Source organism: Stenella coeruleoalba, assembly GCF_951394435.1.
Source record: "Stenella coeruleoalba genome assembly, chromosome: 5".
Taxonomy (NCBI): Eukaryota; Metazoa; Chordata; class Mammalia; order Artiodactyla; family Delphinidae; genus Stenella; species Stenella coeruleoalba.
Window position 1 is genome coordinate 47,908,599 of NC_137150.1, and position 15,206 is coordinate 47,923,804.

The 15,206-nt window shown below is 40.2% G+C and overlaps 1 protein-coding gene across 8 annotated transcripts in view; it reads right to left on the reverse strand.

The window, feature by feature from the left end:
- MECOM (MDS1 and EVI1 complex locus) overlaps positions 1 to 15,206 on the reverse strand; it is a 568,251-nt gene that overhangs the window by 62,140 nt on the left and 490,905 nt on the right. Inside the window, exon 1 of one of the 8 annotated variants that reach the window (XM_079921932.1) lies at positions 1,214 to 1,961. The exons of the other annotated variants lie outside the window; for them this stretch is intronic. The gene's annotated coding sequence lies outside the window, so the exon portion shown is untranslated. Of the gene's footprint in view, positions 1 to 1,213; positions 1,962 to 15,206 lie in introns of those variants that run through there. 8 annotated transcript variants of the gene reach the window in all.

The window sequence follows — 15,206 nt, forward strand, 5'->3', positions numbered from 1 at the left end:
CTGATTTCTGGTTGATATTTGCTGTTTGTTTTCTTGACTAGCTCCCCTCCCCCCCAAAAAAAAGGTAGTTCTACTAACACACTAGAGAAATATTTAATGAAGGAAACAGGGTGAAGGCAGTGAAATGCAACACCAATTCCATTTCATATTTGCAGAAAGACATGGGAAACTTATTAATTTCAAAGTCAAAAATCATTTATCCCCTTAGCTTTCTAGCATTCCCTTTTTGCGAGGGTTAAGTACTGCATATGCACATAAAAATTCTAGGTGTAAGTTTACTCCGTGTTAACATTATTGCCATTGCCACTGTCAACAGTGAAATTAATTTAAAAACAGGTTCATTTCCAAAGAATGTCTTTTTACATACATGTAATATGATTATTCAAATATTTCACCAAAGTATTAACTTTCTTACTCTCCGTATTCTTGCCCCAAGACAAAAGCTTAACTTTCTCCAGAAACCTTTCCCCCCTGGGTGAATTATTCGCTTCTGATTTGCTAACACAACTGCATTTGTCTCCCAAATGTCTTAATCGTCTCGGAAATCTCGAATAAAATAAAGTAACAACACATCTTCTGTCATTTCATCGAACACACTCCTGTGTTTTTAAAAGCTGTCAAGTTCCAAAGATAGTTAAAAAAAAAAATTCCCTTTAGGTGGACTTTAGAGAAAGGCCCTTTCAAAAATCCAACAGCGAAAGGAAAAAAAAAAAAAAATCCCCACAATCTAGCCAAAGGGTCCGAATGTGACTTTCTCGCGAAGCAGCACACGATGTTGGACAGCAAAGCTGTTACTTGGCAAGGTGGAACTCGGCCGAAAGCGGCTCCAAAGTCGCGTGGCCGGTGCCAGGAATTCAGATTTTGGCAACCCCACCTTCTCAGTCCCTGATACCGACGGACAGACACACGGAGGGAGGGGAAGGAGGAGAAGAGCGCGAGGAAAGGAGGCCGACAGCCGGGAGAGAGACCCACCGAAGGCCGGACGACCCACCCCGGAGACGCGTCCAGACCACACCGTTGCACAGGAGGAACAAGGAAATCGCCAGTCCCGGCAACGTAGATAAGCACAGGGCTCCGCGAGACTGCGGGCAAGTAGGAAAAGAAGGCTGGGGGGCGGGGGGCGCCCCGGAGAAGGGGTGCCAAGGCAGGAAACTGTCCCAAGTAACAAACTGCACATCGCCAGGACTTCTTTTTTTAAAGTGAGTTCTCTTACCTTAAGATTTCTATGGCCTCAACTCAGCAATAAAAGGCAATCACAGAAGAATTAAAACAAACAAAATAAAATAATCAGCCGCCCCCAGGTTTCCTGCACGAAAATCCTTTCATACGATCCCGAGCCACATTTCGAGATGTTTTTAAAAAAAAAAAGCCTCGCGTCTCGATTTCCGAATGGTCTCTGATAACTTTGTCCGTCTCTAGGATCTGCTCGCCAGGACCACGCGTTTCAGATTTATTGTCCGCCAACAGCGTATTTTTAAGACCAGAAATGAAGTCTCCTCTCGTCTGGGTGACCCGAGTTTGGTGTGTTTTGGCTTTTTTCCCCCTTCCTAAATGAGTTCCGAGCTATTCCTTCTGGTTCACATCACCTCCCTCTTTTCTCACTTTCTCTTGCTCTTATCAGCCCGATGTGTAATGAAAGTTATCTGAAACCCACTAAAACTTCTTCCACTTCTCTCTCCCAGTTCCAAGGTGGTGGTGGTGGTGCGGGGGGGGGGGGAGATACAAGCAGGAGGAGGAGAGTTTGAAAAGGTGGGGGGCCTGGGGAGGCGAGGGGAGCTCTAGCCCCCTTTCTGATCCTCCGCTGCGCCTTCCCCGGTCCTAGACCCTCACGGGATCGTCCCCTTTCGCAACTCGTAGCTCAGCCGCTGGGTTTCTATTTCATGAACTGTCTCTTTAAAGAGGATCTGCTCGGCCATCCAGAAAGAACCCGGGGCGAGGGAGAAAGGGAGCTATCTCCCGCCGCCCAGAGTGATCGGAAGCCAGACAGGCTCCTCTTTCAGTAAATTTTTAAAGTGACAGCAGCCTCCTCTGGCGAGAGAGGTCACAAAAAGGTCGCCAAGACTCAGTCCTATAGGGACAGACTGATTATGGATGCACCATCCCCCTTAAACATGTAGATTTCTCTGGGTAAACAACCAATGGGGAGATCTCGCCAGGCAGGATTTCTTTCCCCAGGGAAATATCCTCTGTTTCGGTGTCCTGAAAGCACAAGTGTGTGTGTGTGTGTGTGTGTGTGTGTGTGTGTGTGTGTGTGTGTGTTGGGGGATGGGAGTAATGGGGTGGAGAAGGGCTTTCGGGGTGTGAGGGTGTGTGCACGAGGCTGGGGGTGAGGCGCTGGAGGGGGCGAGGAGGAGGTTTAGGGTGAAGAGACGCTGGCTCACGCTAACCATAATTACTTTAGAAATGCTCCGAAAACAGTAGCCTAAAAAGTTGAAAAGGACATTTCCAGTTTTCTGTTAAGTATTTATTATTATTATTATTATTGAAATTCGTACTTTGATTTTTCCCTCCATTATCATAGTTAGGTCAGCAGAAGAGCATGCTACTTTTTAAATCATATTTTTCTTAGAAGAAGGAATTTAAAAATCTGAAACATTATTTGCATATAACCTGCCCAAATAGCGTATTAGGGGCTTAGAGAGGTAGACGATTGTCTGGTGAGTTTTTGCTATATTCTCTGATACATTAACTAAAACATCATGTATGCCCCAAAGTGGAACTGATACCTCAGATTATTTTTTAACTTTTAACATCATTAAGTGTTGTTTTGGGGGAATCAGTACTATATGGTGATTAATAATTTTCTAATATATATGGTCAGCTTTTATCAACACATTCCAGAAACAACATTGGAATAAAGAATATAGGGAATGCGTGGCAAAATAAAAGTGTCTACGGATTTACTCCAGCCAAGCTTGGAAATTTTAGTAATATCCATCGGTTAAATGGAAATAAACGCTTTTTATCACAAAACTCCATTCATAAAAACAAATGGACAAAATCCAACTTCTCAGCTCAACAATGGAAAGTTAAGCAAAGTAAGCGAATCAAGGGACACTTGAGGGGGAGGGGTGAAGAGAGACGGGATGGAAAGCGCGTCTATGTTAAACTTCATCTGCAAACGGAGACGGTACAAGTCCCTTTTTGTTTTCTCCAAGTGCAAATAGACGTGTAAATCTAGTAGATCTGTATTTCCCCAAAATGCTGATTTAAAAACAAAAATAGTAACAAAAGGGAGGGATGGGGGGGAAGAACATGACAAGAGGTGGTGACTAATTCGTTTTGGTGGCCTGTTATCTGTGACATTGAACTGTTATTTCAGATAATGGCCATTGTTTGCGGGAAAATCGCACAGCAATGGTAGGTAGGACAGGAAAAATCCTTTGTAAATAACCTAAAACCCGGCCAGATATTCCCATAGAGTTCGGCGCTTGAGAACCTTTAACAGCTCCGGGCTTGCTGCTGCCATTGATTTCCTGCCCTTCCTCAACTTGCCCATTGTAGGAGCTCCCCCAACGCTTTTTTTTTTTTTTAATTTAGCCATAAATTAGACCGGCTCGAGCTATGAGCTGTTCTATTTTCTTCCTGTCAGGATGAGGGATTTGTTTTATGATGCATTGTGTGTTAAATACAAGTAATCTGGGGAACCGATTGCTCCAGACAGTGCGGCCTGATCAGGGGGTCTGAGAGCTCAACGCCCCAATTCCCCGCCCTAGTCTCTGGCCCCCACCTCCTTGCCCTTTACAAAGCTGCTCTGAAAAGGAGGAAACGTCGGTGGATAAACAAAAGTTCGTATGGAATCAGTGGCAGGTCCTGGCTAAATTAGGAATCGTGGAAAGGGCCTCGGAGTTTTTTCCCTTATATTGGGTTCGGGTGGGGGAGGCGGGGCGACTTTCAAGGTCTGGGCACTTGCAGGTGCGTCAGGAGGCCGGTAGATGGCGTTGCGCCCCGAATTAAGTAGCGGCGCTGGCGGCTCCAGCCACCCAGGTGAACCCGCCGCCGCCCGCCGGGTGCCGGCAGCCGAGCTCTGCCCTCCGCCTCCCGCGCCATCCTGCGCCTTCCGGAGCCTCAAGACCGGATGGGTGCACCCTGCAGTACAGACCCGCAGACACGGACCTGAGCTAAGGCTATTGCTACGCATGAAATTCTCTTCCTCAGATAGAGCCAAAAGAGTTAACACTTTCTTTCTAAGTCCTTGGAAGATTGATCTAGAGAGATAGGGGATTATTTAGCCTTATCATTATTATTTTATTAATGTCATCATCCTCAGTCTGGTTCTCCACTGAATAACTTGTGAGAAAGACTAAAGGACCTCGGCAAACATCAGATCTCAGTATTTCTTCTCTCTCTCTCTCCTCTCCCTCTCGTTCCCCCACCCCCGCTCCCTCCCCTCTTTGACTCTACTGTGATAACTTCACGGACCTCGCTTTTTCCTGACGACGCAACTTGAAGTTTAAAAATGGGGTCCTGTAATCCCAGAGTAGCTAGAAGGGCTTTGATTCTCATGAAAGGAGCCTCTGGCTATTTCAATAATAACCCTTTAGGACAAGACCCTAACCTGCCTCCCCTGATCAAAAGTGACACGAAAGAGGAGCCGGAGGGCTGGAGGAAAAGGTTTTTGCAGTGGGGGGCTTGCTTTGCTCCCCGGTTAACTGGCTCAACATCAGGAGGTTTCTAAAACAATAAACAAATACAAGGAGACAAATACCACCACCAATTCCCTTTATTCCTTGGGATTTCTGGTGAAATCTGTTTACAGTAGTTCCCAGTTACAAATTAGTCTGCAAAAGCTGCTGTCTGCTCAGCAGTAATCAGTAACATGCGTGTTCTGCAGTGTTTAGCGCTGCCCTTGAAATGGGCTATTAAAAATAATGGTTTTACTATAATCTCAAACCAGCTTTAATTTGCAAACATGTATCAGCACAGATGATCTATGTATTAAGGGAACGGAACAGGAGAACGTACAACAACAAATGTACAGTTGAAAAGCAGAACACAGAGTGATTTGGTGGCAATGTTTTTTAAAAAGAATCATACTTTAAAAACATGTTTCCAGAAGGAATGATTGTTTTTTCTGCCCTGTTCTGTTAATTGTTGTTTACCAGGAAAAAGGCATTGGAAAATATGAGGTTTGAGTGTGACTTGATAGATTTTCTGGGAGCTGTAAAGATCCCCCTTTGGCTGATGGCAGGGCTGGGGTGGGAGAGGTTAATGTGTTTTCTTCCTGGTCTGAAAAGGGCATAAACCCTCCTCAGGCCCCTTCCTTCCTCCCCCATCTGCGTGGATTGCAGAATCTTTAAAGGGCTCAAAGATTTCCAATAAGGCCACTGGCTCTGCCTTCATTGTGTAACTGTTTATTTAAAATAAGTCAATATATTAGTTAAAGCAGTAAGAAGTTAGTACTCCAGTATTCAAGTGATTCCCACAAGACTGTAAGCTGATGCCTCTTTTAAGCCTTAAACTTCATGGTTGTCCCAGAAGTAAAAGTTCTGCTAATGGAGACCCTATGGGCATGGTACATTCCAGCACATCATTAAAGGAAAGAAAAGCAGTCCAGCCAAAGCCAGATGAAATGACTGCACTGTCCACTTTTAATAGGCTTCCTGTGGACAAACAACCCTGTAACACTCTACAGAGGACAATATTTAAATACAAGACAACTTGCTAGCAGTTTTCAATACCATAAAGTTAATAAAGTATGTTCCCATTCACCCTGACATTATGTTTTTAGTTTATAGAGGAAGGCACTTTATAACCTCAGCCTAAGTAGAGTTCCCTTAATTCTGTAGATTTGGGTTTCTTGAGGACGCTAAATATACACTGAGCTCCAAGCCTGACATTTTTGTTTTAACACTGTTTTGTTTTGGGGTTTTTTTTGAGTTTTTGGTGGGGTTTTTTTAATTTGTTTGTTGTTTTTTGTAGCTTTTCAAGAACATACAAGTGCATTTTTACATTTCTCAAGTTCAGTTTCATTCATAGAGATCCTGTTAAATCCTGTTGCACACAGCTCACGTCAAGAAGCATGAAATAATCTGAGAAATTGACATTTGGCTGAATAACTGCTTGCTAATTAAATTAGCTTCATGTATGGATATTGATGTGTGTTTAAAAAGAAAATCAATGCTTCCTTTTCCACATCAGAATCGGATTTTGTAAAATCTTACCTAACTTAACTGATACAAAGCTAAGAAAAAAATATAAGTACATCTTTAGGACTCAAGAGATTTCCCACTGATTCGCATATAAATATTTCTCCCAATACAGAAACTCCAATTTGTCTCTCCTCTTTCCTTCCCTCCAAATTCTTGACCACCTACAATTCCTTCTGTCAAATCTTTTTACTTAATAGGTAAGGCTTGTAATGAAGAATCACATTTAGGCAAGATAAACTAGATTGGGAAGCCACGGAATCAAAGGTAATATTTTGTTTAATTTTAATTTATATGTTTTAGTCAGGGGAGTATTCCACAAGCTTGGCTCCCTAAACTTAAAGATGAATCCTGTCATGTTGGGTAGGTAGACCCAGCAAAAAAAACGGTCGCGCACAATAAGAGTTTACAAACAAAAAGTGCTCTGGGTGTCCGGTCACCAACGTACATTATTACCACTGCTCAGGAGAGATATTTCTGGTCTCTTTTGATGGACTTTGTCTTTTTTTTTTTTTTTTTTAACTCTATGGGGGTAGGGGAACTGTTAAAAAAAAAAAAGAAAGAAAGAAAGAAAGAAAGAAAAGAGGAAATTAAAGGTAAAAAAAAACGTAAATAAAAAATTTCCCTTGGTCTGGAAATGGGCCCGACTGAAAGCATGTTAATCTCCACCTCAGTAATTTGGTTCTCCAGGAGAAGACAGAAGCCCTGCTGCTGTGCCCTGCACTTCATAAATCACATCTTTATGTGGACAAGGTCAGGGCACCTAACAGCTCAGACATGGGCCTTCGCAGTGGCTCGAGGATTCAGGCATGTTTACTCTCCCGCCTGGCTCTCCGAGGAGTAGTCCAGCACGCTTCTAATTACTTTTGATTATTTTCATTTGCTGGGGTCAGTCTGGCTTGCCAGGACTGCTGGAGGGTTGATTTCCTACAAATCTTGATGTCTTTGTAGGACAGCCTTGTGTGCGTTCGGAATTAGCACCCCGTTATTGTCCCTCCAGCATGGGATCCCTCCTAACAGATACTGTGATAGAAAAGTTTCCCTAGTGAATCATTACCTACTTCCCTTTTTATTAATTAACTACGCGAACATAATCGCCTATCTGATCTTTTTTAAAAAATGCAGATGACTCTCTTAACAGATGAGTATTTTATAGTATATTTGCCCAGAATAAACGTGATCCTTTTTTTTTTTGTTTCGACTTTAAATATATTTAGTAATGATAGCAGCTCTTTGGAAACTAAGATGAAATACTTTGTTGAGACAACAGCTCTAGTGAATAAATTATTATACTCAAAGATTTATTTCCAAAGCTCCAATTAAGGCTGCCATATTTAAAATATTTCTTGTTGGGCTATTTTGATGTATTTCAGTCCTAAGCCATTATGCTGAGTGGTTATTTTGTGGCTAAAGCACCACAACAAAACAAATTTATACCAAGTTTAAATGAATACACTGTGATAAAATAAAAACTTTAATAAAATATGTCGTAGTAAAATTTGGTAGAGAAAAAGAGTCAAAATATCATTATTTTTCTCTTCCTTATCCCTCAAAAGTATAGATGTTTAATACGATGATGCATATGCCTTAAAAGATACATTCAAGAAAAAAGTGATGAGGAAATAAATATCCACAAAACTGAGATAAATATTCATAAAAAAACACATAACACATCAACCTGGTTGTTCAGACAGTAAGCATTTTCAGATCACTGAACAAAAATTACTATAATCTTTTTTATTTTTTAAAAGATAACTTGGATCTCGATTATAAGTTGTCCCCAAAAGCCAAATCTCTCATTCTTCCTAACTTTAGATCAAAGAATTAAGGTCCTAAATTAAGGCTTTAGGAATTAACTTCAACTGCTAGGAATTAATTTTTTATTATTTTATCAATTTAAATTAAGTCAATTTTTCAAGACAGCATTTAGCACATTATGTAATAAATCCAGTCAGCTTCTTTCCTGAGGCTTTAGGAACACCATTTCAGACTGCTTTGAGACGTGTAATCTTGTGGAAGAAGTGAGTTGGAAGACCTTTCTCTGCTCCCATCTCTTCTCCTACCTGTTTGCCTTTGGGTAAGTCACTTAACCTTTGAGTCGCTTTCTATGAAAGTTTCACAATATCAGCCTAATAGGAGTGTTGGGAAAATAAATTGGGTAATATGAGTGTGAACTGCTCTGAGTTCGTGGGAACAGGTCAAAACACCAAGTTTCACAGTTTTTGTGTTTGCGTAATGGGTTAGACTAGACTTACATACACACACAATGAGGAAGATAGTCTGGTTTGTACTTTAGGGAACAGCAAAGTATAAGTATTTTTCTATCCTCTTTCTTCCATTCCAGTGTCAGTTGCCCTAATCCTTACCCTGACCTATGGAAGAGAAGAATTTTAAGAAAAATGTTTTTTTTCTCTCAAGCTGTGCTATCCCCGAAGATGTCCGTCTTTGCCTGGCTTGCAGCTGAGTTTGCTCTGTCCCACCCACTGTGTTCTCTGCCAATCAGTAAGTGGGAGAATTCTGAGACAGAGGTGAAATACCACTGAGATCCAAGAGCCCTAAAAACCGGGGTAGGAGGCCATGTACACACACACACACACACACACACACACACACACATCCAGACTAGTTTTCGGTCAATATTCATTATCAAGGTCCAGAAATGTATTCTCTGCAACGTCCTCTGGTGGACTTTAAGTGTCAGTACGGTAGGAATTGGGTTTCTCTCATTTGCCTCTATTGCCCAGATCCTAACATAACGTCAGACATGGAATAGGTATTCAGTGGGGGTTTGTTGAAAAAAATGTATTGGGTCCTTCCTCGATTTTCATTCCTATGTAGTTTGGATGCTTAGCTTGGATGCTTGTTACCTCTAGTCTGAATTATCACAATGACTTCCTATTCTGACCATCACTCACCCACCCACTAGTTTATGCTCAACACTGTTCATCTTCCCAAGCATCAGCCATTGTTACTCACTCCCCTGGTCAAAATTCTTCAGTGGGTTCCAGTTGCCTAACAATTCAGTATAAACTCATTGTATTTTTTGAAAATGAAATGAGGTAGTGTATGTAAATTACTTAGACTCATGCATGACACCTAGCATATGGTCAATGAAAAAATAGCTATTATTATTATTGGTATTGCTAATATAATTATAATTTTAATCATTATTGTTCCTCAGCCTATAATTTATTTTGCCTTCATTATCTTGGATGAAATCTTATCTACCCTTCAAAGCCACCTCTTTTTCTATGACCACTGGTCCCTAACTACCAGGTTTGACCTTTTCATCTTTTATCCCAAATCATCTCCTGGTTGATAGTCAGTTCTACCTTACGTTACAGTTGTATCTGTAATGCTCTTCAGTATGCATTATTAAAATTGTCAGTGGTCCTCCTTAAAGGGTGGTTGTAAAATTCTTAAGGATGGAATCAAGTTTGATTCATATTCACATCTTGGATAGCATCTTTTCAGAATAGGCTAAACTACCTTTGAACTGCACTGCAAGAATCAATTAATTATGGCCAACTGTATCAGGAATTGTTATATTTAAAATCTAAGGAAACTGGACTATTTACCACTGTTCCCCCATGGGAATCAATCGATGCACTGGTAATTCTCTTTTAGGGAATCTAGAGATAGAAATTTCTACCACTGCTGCTTCCCAGGAGTAGCATTTTATTGCTCCCCCCATGCACCCATACTTGTGTTTCTATACCAACTATCTGAGTTGGCCCTTTACCTGGGTACCAACCCAGGACAATATCTGGGATGCTGCCCTTTTCCTTATCCCCAGTGAGCAGTCATTGGCTATTACATTGTTTCTTTAGGGCCCTCACCTTCCCACTGGCACTGGCCTGATGCAGCCCCTTGTCATTTTAGGCCTGAATCCTGTGGCATCTTTACACGAAAAATTAGTCTTCCTGAGTAACAAAGTTATGACAATGTTTTGCTTTACTTGAAAACAAAAGCGAAAAAAGAAAAACCACACTAATAAAAACCCTTATTGTTCCTAATTTGCTAGAAAATAAAGCTCCTAATTCAAAATGCAATCTTCTCTATAGGTGGATGTCAAATTTATCTTTCCAGGCCCATGGTCTGATTCTTCCCTCTAAACAAATCTAAGTTCTGGTTAACTAGGGAGATGAGTAGGAGCTCTTGGCCCTTTAACTGTGTTCACGCAGGCCCTTTGCTTTCCTTATCTCTGATACTCAGAGCATTCAGGAGATGAAACAAAAGCTCAAGGAGGAGAAGTCAGAGTTCTATCTATCAAGCTCATACACAGCCCTCCAGGCTCCTTTCCTTGAAATTCTTACAGTGCTCATTATTAAAAACATTCACTTGTCAGTCATCATAGTTAGGGTCAGTTGGGATATTTCTGTCATCTGCTGATCTACCTATAAGTTGTTTGATGGCAAGAAATGCACTTTACACCGGCATTTTCTCATCAGTGACTTGTTACCAAGTATTCTCTGAAAATGTGTTCCGTGGTCAAATGAGGTAAAGATAAGCTCCATCTTGGAGCTTCACAATAAACGTTAATGTGGTAAATGCTCTAAGGCTCTAGAAATCTAAAGTCCTTCAGTGAAGAAACCTATTTTGGCTTGTTTAATAGAGCATCAGTAAAGATAGCTAAACATGTATGAAAGCCCCTTTCCCCTTCCACTGAACACCTAAGGGGAACAATTTTGGAAATAAAGCTTTTCATTATGTTGCATCTGTTTCAGCAAAGCTGATACTAGTAAAAACCGCTAAGTATTCCCTAAATATTTTTCTATTAATTGACTGTTTTCACTCTTAACCAAAAATGTTACTAAATAATAGTGCTGGATAAAGAGAGACAAAACCAAGCCTCAGCTTTTCATTCAGCTTGAAAGCATTTGGAAGGTCTATCAAACTCACAAAGAAAGGAGGTTATCAGTAAACTCTCTCCAACTGATCCTTTGCCTGTGAACTGTTGTAATTTTACTTGAGCATCTGGTATGAGAACCTTCCAAAGAAATGTGTATAATTTCCTTTCAAAATCAACCCACACCTTCCTATCCTCTTCCATTATAAGCCCTTCTAAAGCATAGGTTGTACCATGGGCATATTTACACACCATGTTTTATATTATTTAGGCTCTTCTTAATAAGATTTGGCATTATCTAGATATATATTTCCCCAGGAGAAAGAAAAGCAGTCATTTAATCTTAGTCTACCAAAGCCTGAATTAAACATTTAAGAATTAAACGGGCCTTTTCTCCAGTTTTTGATATTGGATTCCTGTGTTGTGCCTGCCAATGGCTGTCTAACTGCTAAACTAAGTGGACATTAAATCAGATGGCATACAAAATTACAGGAATTTGATCTTTATATAAACCACAAACCTTGATGAACTAACATTGTTCCAGATGAATTAACTATCATCCTGCGGAACAGAACATTTTGCAGGAGCAACCACACAGTCTCCTCTGTAAAGAGCACTAATGGCTGTGATTAATTTGTGATCTATTGAAAGTGCCCACTGCTAACTAAAGAAGCCTGTGCTAAACAAAGGGGGAGGGATGGTGAGGCAGTTCTGGCCCAGAATTACTGCCCTATTTCAACATTCTGAGGGTGGATGCTAGTTATGATGTCCCAGTGGCAGAATTATCCAAAAAAATCAATATGCTAAGTTCTGACCAGTGATGTAGTGAGATATCACTCTTCCCTATATTGGAAATCCTAAAATTCCATTTTATTATGTCAATAACTATAACTAGACACATTAAAAATAAAAACTCTGTAGAGCCAGAAAAGTGTGAGGCTTATAATCCGTTTAATGGGTGTCATATCTTTTGATACATATCAAATAGTAAAATGTCCAAATATTCCAATAGTGGTTAAAGCACCCAATAAGATCTCAGTATCATGATGAAAACATGGACATGATTTCAGGTGTGGCTTTAAAAATATATGTCTGTTAATTTTGTTGAGTCAATCCTTCAACTTCAAATAAAATCCTAATATAGCCTGTCTATAAACTCCAGAATTAAGTACCGGTCAATTTCCAAGATGCAGATTCTCAAAGGTATTTGTGTTTTGGTATGTAGTTCTTGACTGGAAAACAAATCTAGGCTTGCTAATGCAGTGCCTACAACTAGAAAGGAGAATGCCAGAAGGGACATAAATACTTAAAAAGAAAAGAAGAAACACACTTTGATTCACACATAATTTCTCTCCCCATGTGATCTGGACTATCAATTTACAAATAAACCATGGAACCCAGTCATGAGATGGAGAAAGTCAAAATTATAAGCCTAGGATGATAAGATCGAAATGGCTATAGATTTTAAATTTTAAACTCATGCTTTTGTGTAATATTACGTTGTATCTAATACAGTTTTATATTCTTCCCTCTTCCACTCTTCCAAGAGCTAGCAAAGTTCATATGTCCTCAAAAAAATGAAGTTGGATGAATCAAATTTAAATGATTCACTAAGTCCTTTAGCATGTTCATTTGTATTAATTCTGTGGTTTTTGTTGTCACTGCAGAAATTATCATAATAAATGTTTATCATTTCCTATACATATCTCTTTGGTAACCAATGCTGGAATATTTCAAGAAAGTCATTAAAAGTCTTTATAAAATATATTTTGCTACATTTCAGTCTTGGAAAGCCCAGTGGTGTTGTAACATAACATATACACATTCAAGTTACTAATGTTCAACTATTGTGAACAGATAGAAAGAGGGAGATGGAGATGGAGAAGAGAGAGAGAAAAAGAGAGAGAACAAGAACGAGAATGAGAATGAAAGATCCTTTATCCAGAAAAGAGCATCAGATGGAGAAAGAATCATCTGTTTCCTCAGTAGGAATCAGTGTTTAAATGCATTTTGTATTGAGTATCTTGTTGCATTGAGTGTGACTCTTAGGTTTAGAGATATGTATTTTTCACACCATGCAGCACCTGAATGCAAAAAACACCACTTTCTCCAATGCTCAACCAAAGCCAAGGTAATCTGTGTCCATACTGGATGGTTTAAAGGCTGAGCAAGGGAAATTGTGATTACACTTGATTCTCAATTACTGGTTCACTGCAGAATCTAAGCCCTCAGTAAAATGCAAATTTGCTGAATTTGGTTTAGACTTTGAAAAGTATTCCATTGCAGTGATGAGATAAATAATTAAGGTAAATAAATTAAAGTATCTTCCAGTCAAAGAATCTGTGGATGGCAAACCAACATTTCTTCTCTAATTATTCCCTGTTCCCAATGATTTTGTTTAATATGGTCCAGGTGATCCCAGTGGCTCATGACTCACATGACCCTGCTGTCAAATCATTCACAGCTAGGATGTGATAATGCTATCACCTGTTTTCACAAATGTGCCACCTCTTGTGGCCTTTAGCAGGGAAGGCGATGGGCTGAATGTGGTTAGCTGCCATAATGAAGTAAGAAGATCTTCTTCCCAGGGCTCTGTAGACCACAGGATTCCTCTCTGCAAATCTAAAATCACTTGGGCTCATGAGCAATCAGTTTCTCCCTGGTTTCCTGCTAAGATGTAGCCCTCTGATGTTGGAGCCCTGGATAGAATCTGCTGCTAGTTATGTGATACTGAGCTGCTTAAACTTCCTGAATTTCTCTTTCAATATCTTTAAAATTGTGGTAATGGCATCTATATCATAGGAGGTTATTAGGATTAAACAATGGAGATTATACATATGTGTGTGTGTGTGTGTATATATATATATATATATATATAGCACTTAGTATAATGCCTGCTACATAGTAGACATTCAAAAGGAGGAGAAATAGTATAGTGATTAAAAGTACAGACACGAGAGTAGGACAGCCTGGATTTATATCAGAGCTTCACTACGTGCTAGGCGAGTGACATGTGCCAAGTTACTTATCACCTCAGTTTCCTCGTCTGTAAATGAGGATAATGATAGTATCTTACAGAGGATTAAACATGATAATCCATGCACGGCACTTAGCTCAGTGCCTAGAACATAAGCACCTAATAAACATAAACTATTATTAAATGGGGTTCTAACTCTATAAAATAGCTGTTAGCTTCTATATAAATGCCCTTTATGGGTTTTTTTTTTTTCCATAGACATCTCTACATCAGAAGAGGAATAAGCATTTTTTTAACCCTAATTTATCTGCTGTCACACAGGCAGCAGTTTGTTTCTTGAGAAACAAAATGGAAGCATATAGAAGCAGAGAAAAAGAACCAAAATAAGTGACAGGAATGCAAATTCATTATGGCGTCTAACAACTAAGCTAGGAATCCCAATCTTGGGAGCGGGGAGAAATATTTCCTAAGAAAGGAATGTTTTCGTTGATAGGTAAAAGAAAACACATGAAGAGAAACTGGAATCTTCATGATTCTACTGAAGTGATTCATGTTTTCAAAATAGACCTTGAACAGAAATTCAGTATGTTTTAGTCGATATTTAAAGTAGGCTATGAAAAGATACAATTCTTCAAAATGTGAATAAAAGGGGGAAAATGGGAGGTGAAACATTCAAGGAAAAGGAAAGAGGACACACACAGAGTAAGATGTTCGTGTGAATCTAGAGGATCTCAGCAGAGGTTGTTCAGTTCAGGGTGTGTAAATTTCTTCTGTTGGCTGGGGCAGAAGTGTGAGTGGGTGGTGAGTGGGGTTGGATCTTCCAGAGCCAGTCAAATCTTTAGATGACTGTAGCTGCTGTCTTAACTGCAACCTGATGAGACCCTGGGCCAGAACAACCCAGCCAGCTAAGCAGCTCCTGAATTCTAAACCATAGAATCTGAGGACAATACATGCTTATTATTGTTTTCAGCCACTAGGTTTTGGGGTAAATTGTTATGCAGCAATAGATACCAAAAACACCAGCCAAAGACCTTTGGTGCCTATGGAGAACTCAGTCACCTGGCGTCCTCTGACTGTCAGAGACCTCTGGCCCCTGAAGGGGCACCCCGACCGTCCCAGCCTGCACTTAGCCTCAGCCTGCCCTTTCCCTCCTGCAGCTGGAAAGAGATGGTTTCACACCCCCATCTAACAAATACTCGCCTCTGGTTCCTCTCATGAACTGTTGCTCAAT